The sequence below is a fragment of the Oncorhynchus tshawytscha genome, linkage group LG07 (genome assembly GCF_018296145.1).
Source record: "Oncorhynchus tshawytscha isolate Ot180627B linkage group LG07, Otsh_v2.0, whole genome shotgun sequence".
NCBI classification, from domain to species: Eukaryota; Metazoa; Chordata; class Actinopteri; order Salmoniformes; family Salmonidae; genus Oncorhynchus; species Oncorhynchus tshawytscha.
In genome coordinates, this window is record NC_056435.1 from 58,478,939 (window position 1) to 58,489,463 (window position 10,525).

The window sequence follows — 10,525 nt, forward strand, 5'->3', positions numbered from 1 at the left end:
TGCCCTAGTGCAAACTATGCAAAGCAGTCACTATTTTGCTTCCCATGCTATTCGGTAGAGAGGGTGTATGGTCCATTTCTGGGTTTAAGGGTGTCTTTTCTAAGCTTAAAAGGTTGAATAAATTGGCCATGCTGTCAATTCAGCATGACTTCTGCACGTTCAAAACGACTGGAAACTCAGAACTGGGAAATCTCAGAATTCAGTGAGTTCAAGACAACTGGGAGCTTGGAAAAAAATGATCTCAGACTGGGAAAATGTATTTTGAATGTTCATCCAACTTGGAATTCCAAGTTGGGAACTCGGCGCTCTTTCTATAGCTCCGACCTGAAGATCCCTGATGTCATTATTCGACCTTGTTTTTTCCGAGTTCCCAGTTGTCTTGAAAGCACTACAAATCCAGAGACTGACAGACTTTGATGACAAAGTTTCATGACAAAATTTTCCCACAAGAAGGACCGCCACGCCACCTTCCTGTTCAAGTGAGCAAAGCACAACGGTGAGTCCAGAAATGTTTTGTGTGCAGCTGCATAAATTATGTAATATGCCAGGGAGATATGTATGCTGTAGCTAAGAAAGTAATACTAAGTGTAAGTTATTTTTTAAGCTGATAGTAGCCAATGTGCCTCACCCTAATAATTTGGTCCCTGCCCCCTCATAACTTAGCCTACTGTTCTGAATTGGTGGTGCACATGTAGCTTATATTCTGTTTTAGAGCAATGTCATCATCGAATGTTGTAAGAGAGCTTTCATTGTCCTCTTATATTTATCATATGGTTCTGACTTGGTGTACAGGGAGAATACTGTAAGAGCGGTCCATGTTCTGAATTCTGTCGCTGTACATTTCAAAAGTGATGAACAAATAGTTATATTGACTACACCCATCATAGCTCTCTCGTTAATGTCAGACAAGGCTCCGCGTGTAGCGGTGGTAAGGATTCACTCCATGGTGCTGAAAATAATTATCTGCTGTTGGGACAGCTTTATGTACTGTAGGCCCTAACAGTTTGGGCAGCCTTTGTCATGATTATAGTGCAATTTATGTATTGTTTAGTATTGTGTTGTGTAGTGGCTTTGCTAGCATGCATAAACCATTTTTTTGTGAGACATGCTAAAATCACCACTGAGTAGAGGCTCCTGAGGGGTAGACGGCTCATAATAATTGCTGGAATGGAGTCAATGGAATGGTAACTCCACTCCATTGACTCCATTCCAGCCATTATTATGAGCCGTCCTCCCCTCAACAGTCTCCACTGTTTAAATCACAGTCCCCAGATCCTGAACAAATTCATGGAAACGTACAGTATTATACAGAGCCGTGATTGCACGGAATTCCCTTCCATTTCATATAGCGCAAGCGAACAGTAAACCTGCTTTCAAAAAAACAAATATAGCAACACCTCACGACACCTCTCCCCATATGACCTACTTTTTGTGTGTTTGTACTGACATGTATATGTAACTGATAGATACACACGCACACACACACACTGCATGTTAATGTTTTTAACTGTATGTAAATGGTAAAGTAATTTGCCTGTAATGTCTTTTTCGTTATGTGTCTGACCCCAGTAAGAATAGCTGTCGCCATTGGCGATGGCTAATGGGCATCCTAATAAAATAAAATAAATAAAAGATCCAAAGTATGGGCTTATTGAGTTAAAGTGAGGGCAGCCCTAACCAGATATGGGCTGCTGATACTGGGCCAATAATTCATCCCGCATTGCCCACATGAAAAAATACTACAGTTTACACACTGTAATATCCCTCGATCGGGTAGGGCTTAATATAGAATTTTGTAGTACACTGTAGAATACACTACACACTGTAGAATCCCTCGGTCATGTGTAGTACTTACTATCTAATTTTGTGGTATACTGTAGAATACTATAACAAATACTACAGTATTATCCTACAAAAAACCTCTGTAGTAAATACTACAGTAATGTCTGCAAAAACACTACATTAGCTCTTTTAGTATTTGTCCAGTAGGTGTCCTCAAGGAGAAAGCCCCCACTTCTATGTCAAAGCTAATAAAGCAAAAACACTATAGTAAATAATACAGTACATAAATATAGTAATACTACAGTATACTATAGTATTTTTTCATGTGGTTGTGCCCACATTGTGCCAATGTTTTGCATAGCCTAAAATTGGATGGATATAAGTCCAGCTGGTATCTTAACAGTAAAACAAACCAATACAGTTATATTCGATTGTATTTGACTGCAATTCTTGTTTATGTATATGTATATGCATAGACATGTTGAATTACAATAATGTTGAATTGTCCAATAGTGATGGTTTTCTAATACAGTTGATGGGCTGATTCCAAATTTGATACACCATGCATGTAACTCAACCTCCTGAGTGATTAAACATGGCTACCATTGGCTCTCATTCCCTCTATGTTTAAGGTAGGTCGGAGTCACTTCAAAGTAACTGCATAGTTATTTTCCTAGTCTTATCATATATTTAGACAGTGTTTCAGATATTGAAGTATTTCCTCTGTCGCTTATCTTAAATAATAGTCTTGTCAGGGTTTTGAAGACGGGACGTACAGTAGCCTACGTTATATCCAGTTAATAATTATTGTCTGAGTGTCAATGTAAAGCGATCTGCATTTAGAGTTGTAATAAACATGCAAGGCTGTTTATAAGCATGGGTGTTAAGACAGCTGTGGGCGTGCATCAAAATCCAACGTCCCACAAGATGGCAGTTTTTCAGGTTACAGTGAAGTAATATCAAATCAAATCAAATCCAATTTTATTTGTCACATACACATGGTTAGCAGATGTTAATGCGAGTGTAGTGAAATGCTTGTGCGTCTAGTTCCGACAATGCAGTAATATTCAACGAGTAATCTAACCTAACAATTTCACAACAACTACCTTATACACACAAGTATAAAGGAATGAATAAGAATATGTATATAAAAAAAATATATGAATGAGTGATGGTATAGAACGACATAGGCAAGATGCAGTGGATGGTATAGAGTACAGTATATACATATGAGATGAGTAATGTAGGGTATGTAAACATATAAAAGTGGCATTGTTTAAAGTGGCTAGTGATACACTTATTACATCAATTTTTCCATTATTAATTCATAGGAAGCAGGGTTGGAGGTGTGTCATCTTATACCTCCCATGGGAGGTGTGTCATATTATACCTCCCAATATCATGAATACATTCCACCCATAGTCTATCAGAAAGTAAGGAACTGTGAGAAGTGAAATATAATGTCAACCACCAGATGGCAGACTTACTTTACCTCTGTTTCTTCATCCTTTCCTTGTCAACCACCGAGTAACAGAGGACAGTGTGGTTCAGTTGGCTATTTTTAGAACTGTGTAATGCAGTTTAGATAGTGTGATATGGATCATCATCAGTCCACTACTACAGATCATGTTAAATCAAAAATGGCTTCTTGACGTTTCCAGGATGAGGGAAGCTAAATATTATTTATTCAGCCCATGCTGTGATCGATCATGTTTGTGTTAGTATCCAGTTGAGTTTCTTTTTGTTCCTCTTGCACATACTAATAATTTATTTTAGAAGAACATTGATAAAATTGTGCATGCTTGGAGCTTATCTTCACCTGGAAACTTCCAGCTTTGATTGAATAGAAACTTTTTGCACCTAATATTGCACTCATCCACCACATTTAAGCTCCCATGTTTAGTTTCCCTAAAATAAGTTTCCTTACCATACTGCTTGTCTCCGTACATACAGTAGGGTCTGAAATTATTGACAGCCTTGATAAAAATGAGAAAAATTGACTGTGTAAAATAAATAATTTAAATACTTAGCAATACTGTATGTAAAACAGTTTTGGGGTAAATTATAGAATTGTGAACTAATACAATTGCTCAGAGAAAGAGATTTTGTTTAACATGTAATATATATATATATATATATATATATATATATATATATATATATATATATATATATATATATATATATATATATATTTATATATTACCTTTCAATTCCCCACCTTGCGAGAATTACGACACTGAGCCTTTAAAAAATGATTTAAAAAAAGAGTTGGATAACATATTGGGAGAGATCTATACCATTCCTCCATACAGAATCCTTCCAGATCCTTGATATCCTTTGTCTGTGGTTATGGACTGCACACTTCAATTCAAACCACAGGTTTTCAATGTTCAGAGACTGAGATGACCATTGCAAAATGTTGATTTGGTGGCCAATTAACCCTTTCTTTGTGGATTTTGATGTGTGCTTGGGTTATTGTCTTGCTGGAAGATACGTTTTAGCCTCCTGGCAGAGACAACCTTGTTTTTGGTTAAAATATCATTGTACCGCGTAAAGTTCATGATGCTGTTGAAATTAACAAGAGCCCCCAGGACCAGGGGAAGCAAAATAGCCCTATAATATCAAATATCCAACACCATATTTTACAGTAGGGTTCTTTTCTGCTCATGCATTCTCATTTCAACACCAAACCCACCACTGGTGTGAGTGGCCAAAGAGCTCTATTTTAATTTCATCCAACAAGTCTGGAGTTTGCTAAACGCCATTGGCACTTGGATTGGATGGTCAGATTTGGTCAGATGAAATGAAAACAAAAGATATCAGACGAAGGATATCAAGGATCTGGAAGGATTACGTCTGGAGGAATTGTCTAAGATCCCTCCCAAGGTGTTCTCCAACTCATAAAACATTTTAGAAAAAGGCTCAGTGGTGTTATCCTCACAAGGTGAGGTATTAAAAATAGGGGTGCCAATAATTTTGACCTCTACCTTTTTGAGAAAAAGAGTAAACTCAGCAGCAAAAAAAACCGACTCTTGTCTTTCAAAGATAATTCGTAAAAATCCAAATAACTTCACAGATCTGCATTGTAAAGGGTTTAAACATCGATTTTGGAGATGGAGGGTCTGTCATGGTCTTGGGCGGTGTGTCACAGCATCATCGGACTGAGCTTGTTGCCATTGCAGGCAATGTCAATGCTGTGCGTTATAGGGAAGACATCCTCCTACCTCATGGGGCGGCAGAGTAGCCTAGTGGTTAGAGCGTTGGACTAGTAACCGGAAGGTTGCAAGTTCAAACCCCCGAGCTGACAAAGTACAAATATGTCATTCTGCCCCTGAACAGGCAGTTAACCCACTGTTCCTAGGCCATCATTGAGAATAAGAATTTGTTCTTAACTGACTTGCCTAGCTATACATTTAATTTTTTATTTTTTAAAGTCGGAAATCGGCGCCCGAAAATACTGATTTTAAATGAAAACTTGAAATAGTCCCTAATTAATCGGCCATTCCGATTAAGCGGTCGACCTCTATTTTATACAGTCATTTTTGCTGATCTTTATCACGGATGTTAATCATTTTGGACCTGAATGGATGTCCTTCTGTGAGAGTAATGTGACTTTTTCATTTTCATTACAATGTCTTATAAGTAAGAAATGGAACCTAACATTGAAAATGTTGAACCAGACCACAAGATCAAAATGGCGGAGTCAATAGACTCTCACCCAGAAAAGGTTAGTGGGTAATTTCAGGATCTTTCAGAATAAGTAATATCTTTTTTTATGGTCACATGGTGGCTTATCACAATACATTTTTGTCAATCATTCATGTGTGAGTTTATGGGTGATCCTGACACAAATGTGGGTCATGGTTTCATATGTTTACATGTCATCTCAATGATGTTTTCTGAAATATTTACAAATGAATTAAAAATGAAAAGCTGAAATATCTTGAGTCAGTAAGTATTCAACCCTTTGTTAACGCAAGCCTAAATTCAGGAGTACATTTTTTCTTAACAAGTCACATAATAAGGTGCATGGACTCATTCTGTGTGCAATAATAGTGTTTAACATGGTTTTTGAATGACTACCTCATCTCTGTACCCCACACATACAATTATCTGTAAGGTCCTTCAGTCGAGCAGTGAATTTCAAACACAGATTCAGTCACAAAGACCAGGGCGGTGTTTCCAATGCCTCGCATGAAGGGCACCTATTGGTAGATGGAAAAAAAAGAAGCAGACATTGAATATGCCTTTGGGTATGGTGAAGTTATTAATTACACTTTGGATGGTGTAATCAATACACCCAGTCACTACAAAGATACAGGCATTCTTAACTCAGTTGCCAGAGAGGAAGGAAACCGCACAGGGATTTCACCATGAGGTCAATGGTGACTTTAAAACAGTTACAGAGTTTAATGGCTGTGATAGGAGAAAATGGAGGATGGATCAATAACATAGTAGTTACTAGAGGTCGACTGATTATGATTTTTCAATGCCGATCCCGATCCCGATTATTGGAGGACCAAAAAAGCTGATTAATCGGCCGATTTGTATTTATTTATTTGTAATAATGACAACTACAACAATACTTAATGAACACTTATTTTAACTTAATATAATACATCAATAAAATCAATTTAGCCTCAAGTAAATAATGAAACATGTTCAATTTGGTTTAAATAATGCTAAAACAAAGTGTTGGAGAAGAAAGTAAAAGTGCAATATGTGCTATGTAAGAAAGCTAACGTTTCAGTTCCTTGCTCAGAACATGAGAACATATGAAAGCTGGTGGTTCCTTTTAACATGAGTCTTCAATATTCCCAGGTAAGAAGTTTTATGTTGTAGTTATTATAGGAATTATAGGACTATTTCCCTCTATACCATTTGTATTTCCTTAACCTTTGACTATTAGATGTTCTTATAGGCACTTTAGTATTGCCAGTGTAACAGTATAGCTTCCGTCCCTCTCCTCGCTCCTCCATGGGCTCGAACCAGCAACATAACGACAACAGCCACCATCGAAGCAGCATTACCCATGCAGAGCAAGGGGAACAACTACTAGAAGGCTCAGAGCGAGTAACGTTTGAAACGCTATTAGCTAACTAGCTAGCCATTTCACTTCGGTTACACCAGCCTCATCTCGGGAGTTGATAGGCTTGAAGTCATAAACAGCGCAGTGCTTGACGCACAACGAAGAGCTGCTGGCAAAACGCACGAAAGTGCTGTTTGAATGAATGTTTAAGCGCCTGCTTCTGCCTACCACCGTTCAGTCAGATACTTAGATACTTGGATGTTTGTATGCTCAGTCAGATTATATGCAACGCAGGACATGCTAGATAATATCTAGTAATATCATCAACCATGTGTAGTTAACTAGTGATTATGATTGATTGTTTTTTATAAGATAAGTTCAATGCTAGCTAGCAACTTACCTTGCATTACTGCATTCACGTAACAGGCAGTCTCCTTGCGGAGTGCCACGAGAGAGGGGCAGGTCGTTATTGCGTTGGACTAGTTAACTGTAAGGTTGCAAGATTGGATCCTCTGAGCTGACAAAGTGAAAATCTGTCGTTCTGCCCCTGAACGAGGCAGTTAACCCACCGACCCTAGGCCGTCATTGAAAATAAGAATGTGTTCTTAACTGACTTGCCTAGTTAAATAAAGGTATAATTATTATTATTCTTTTTTATTAAAAAAAGATCGGCAAATCGGCGCCCAAAAATACCGATTTCCGGTTGTTATGAAAACTTGAAATAATCGGCCATTCCGATTAATCGGTCGACCTCTAGTAGTTACTTCACAATACTAATCTAAATGACAGAGTGAAAAGAAGGAAGCCTGTACAGAATAAAAAATATTCCAAAACGTGCATCCTGTTTGCAATAAGGCACTAAAGTAAAATTGCAAAAAATGTGGCAAAGAAATTAACTTTATGTACTGAATACAAACCATTATGTTTGGGAAAATACAGCATGACACATCACTGAGTACCACTCTTCATATTTTCAAGCATGGTGGTGGCTGCATCATGTTATGGGTATGCTTGTCATTGGCAAGTACTAGGGAGTTCCTTAGAGTAAAAACAGAATAAAGCTTAGCACAGGCAAAATCCTAGAGAAAAACTTGGTTCAGTCTGCTTTCCAACAAACAGTGAGACAAATTCACCTTTCAGCAGGACAATACCCTAAAACATAAGGCCAAATATACACGGGAGTTGATTAACAAGACGACATTGAATGTTCCTGAGTGGTCTAGTTACAGTTTTGAATTATCTATGGCAAGACATGAAAATGGCTGTCTAGCAATGATCAAAAACCAACTTGACAGAGCTTAAAGAATTTGAAAAAGTATAATGTGCAAATATTTTACATTCCAGGTGTGCAAAGCTCTTAGACACTTAGCTGTAATCGCTGGCAAAGGTGATTCTAACTTGTACTGACTCAGGTGTGTGAATACCTTTTGTAAATGAGATATTTCAGCTTTTCATTTTCAAGTAAAAACATGTTTTCACTTTGTCATTATGAGGTATTGTGTGTAGATGGGTGAAAAAATATTTGAATTCAGGCTGTAAAACAACAAAATGTATTCATTATCTCCAGCACCAAACCAGTGTCTACATGTGTGAAAACAGTGTGTTTCTATAATCTGTGGCTAAAAAGTTAAGAACAAAGGCCATAAAAAATGTTAATCTGTGACTGTAACGATGTGGATTTATTCCCACTCTTCACAAACGCACACACTGTCAAATCTGAAATTAGGCCCTATTTCTGTTATGCATTTTTCCATTTCTTTCTAGAAGCATTATACTATATTATTCTTTAGCTCCTTTGTCAGTAGTAGCTACTGTTTAGCCCAAACCATAAAAATCAGCCCCAGACCATTATTCCTCCTCCCCCCAACTTCACAGTTAGCAGGCACTATGCATTGGGACAGGTAAGAGTTCTCCTGGAATATGCCAAACCCAGATGGTAAAGCTATACGAAGCTCGTGATTAACAGTTATTGTGCTGACATTGCTTCCAGAGGCAGTTTGGAATTGGGTAGTGAGTGTTGCAACCAAGGACAGACGATTTTTAAGCGCTACCAGCTTCAGCACTCTGCGTTCCTATTCTCTTGTGTGGCCTATCACTTTGCGGGCTGAACCGTTGTTGCTCCTAGATGTTTCCACTTCACAATAACATCACTTACAGTTGACCAGGGACGCTTTAGCAGGGCAGAAATTTGATGAACTGACTTGTTGGAAAGGTGGCATCCTATTACGGTGCCATGTTGAAAGTCACTGAGCTCTTCAGTAAGGCCATTCTACTGCCAATGTTTGTCTATTTTTTTATTTTTTATTTCACCTTTATTTAACCAGGTAGGCCAGTTGAGAACAAGTTCTTATTTATCACTGCGACCTGGCCAAGATAAAGCAAAGCAGTGTGACAAAAACAACAACACAGAGTCTATGGAGACTGCATGGCTGTGTGGTAAATTTTATACACCTGTCATCAACGGGTGTAGCTGAAATAGCAGAATCTACTAATTTGAATGTACAGCACCAGTCAAAAGTTTGGACACACCTACTCATTCAAGTGTTAGTCTTTATTTTTTAAATATTTTCTACATTGTATTATAAAAGTGAAGACATTAAAACTATGACATAACACATATGGAATCATGAAGTGACCAAAAAAGCGTTAAACAAATCAAAATATATTTTATATATTAGATTCTACAAAGTAGCCACCCTTTGCCTTGATGACAGATTTGAACACTCTTAGCATTCTCTCAACCAGCTTCATCTGGAATGCTTTTCCAACAGTCTTGAAGGAGTTCCCACATATGCTGAGCACTTGCTGGCTGTGAGGTCATCTGATGCAGCACTCCATCACTCTCCTTCTTGGTCAAAGTTCTTGACATTTTCTGGATTGACTGACCTTCCTTTCATAAAGTAATGATGTAATGTCATTACTCTTTGCTTATTTGAGCTGTTCTTGCCATAATATGGACTTGGTCTTTTACCAAATAGGGCTATCTTCTGTATACCACCCCTACCTTGTCACAACACAACTGATTGGCTCAATCACATTAAAAGTCCACAAATGAACTTTTAACAAGGCACGCCTGTTAATTGAAATGCATTGTAGGTGACTACATCATGAAGCTGGTTGAGAGAATGCTAAGAGTGGGCAAAGCTGTCATCAAGGCAAAGGGTGGCTACTTTGAAACATCTCAAATATAAAATCTTTTTTGATTTGTTTAACACTTTTTTGGTTACTACATAATTCCATATGTGTTATTTCATAGATTTAATGTCTTCACTATTATTGTACAATGTAGAAAATAGTACAAATGAAGAAAAACCCTTGGATGAGTAGGTGTGTCCAAACGTTTGACTGGTACTGTATGTCCACATACTTTGTATACATAGTGTATTTGAATTTCTCTCCCTCAGCAAGCAGTTTATTTATTTTTATTTGAAAAATGTATTCCCATGTTGCAGTGAAACAATTTCCCTAAGCTTAACTCAGTTGAAACCACAAAAACGAAGCAACATTTTCACAAGAAATTAGTTCACTGTAATGTGGAAAAACACATTAACAGATTCTAAACCAACTATTAGAATGTAATGGGATTCTATATTCCATACACTCCTACAAAGTCTCTGTCAGATCCAATTGAAAGATTAGCCCAAGCGCACTTGCTAGTGGTCCTCCTTTATCCCCTCTTCATGGCCAACCCCTCTTCTCCCTTTTCTTCGC

The 10,525-nt window shown here is 37.7% G+C and overlaps 1 non-coding gene across 1 annotated transcript; it reads left to right on the top strand.

The window, feature by feature from the left end:
• The first annotated feature begins 1,955 nt into the window (after positions 1-1,955).
• Positions 1,956-2,012, top strand: LOC112255603. Its single transcript, XR_002954324.1, has one exon. It is a non-coding gene; the product is annotated as a U7 small nuclear RNA (small nuclear RNA).
• Positions 2,013-10,525: the final 8,513 nt, after the last annotated feature.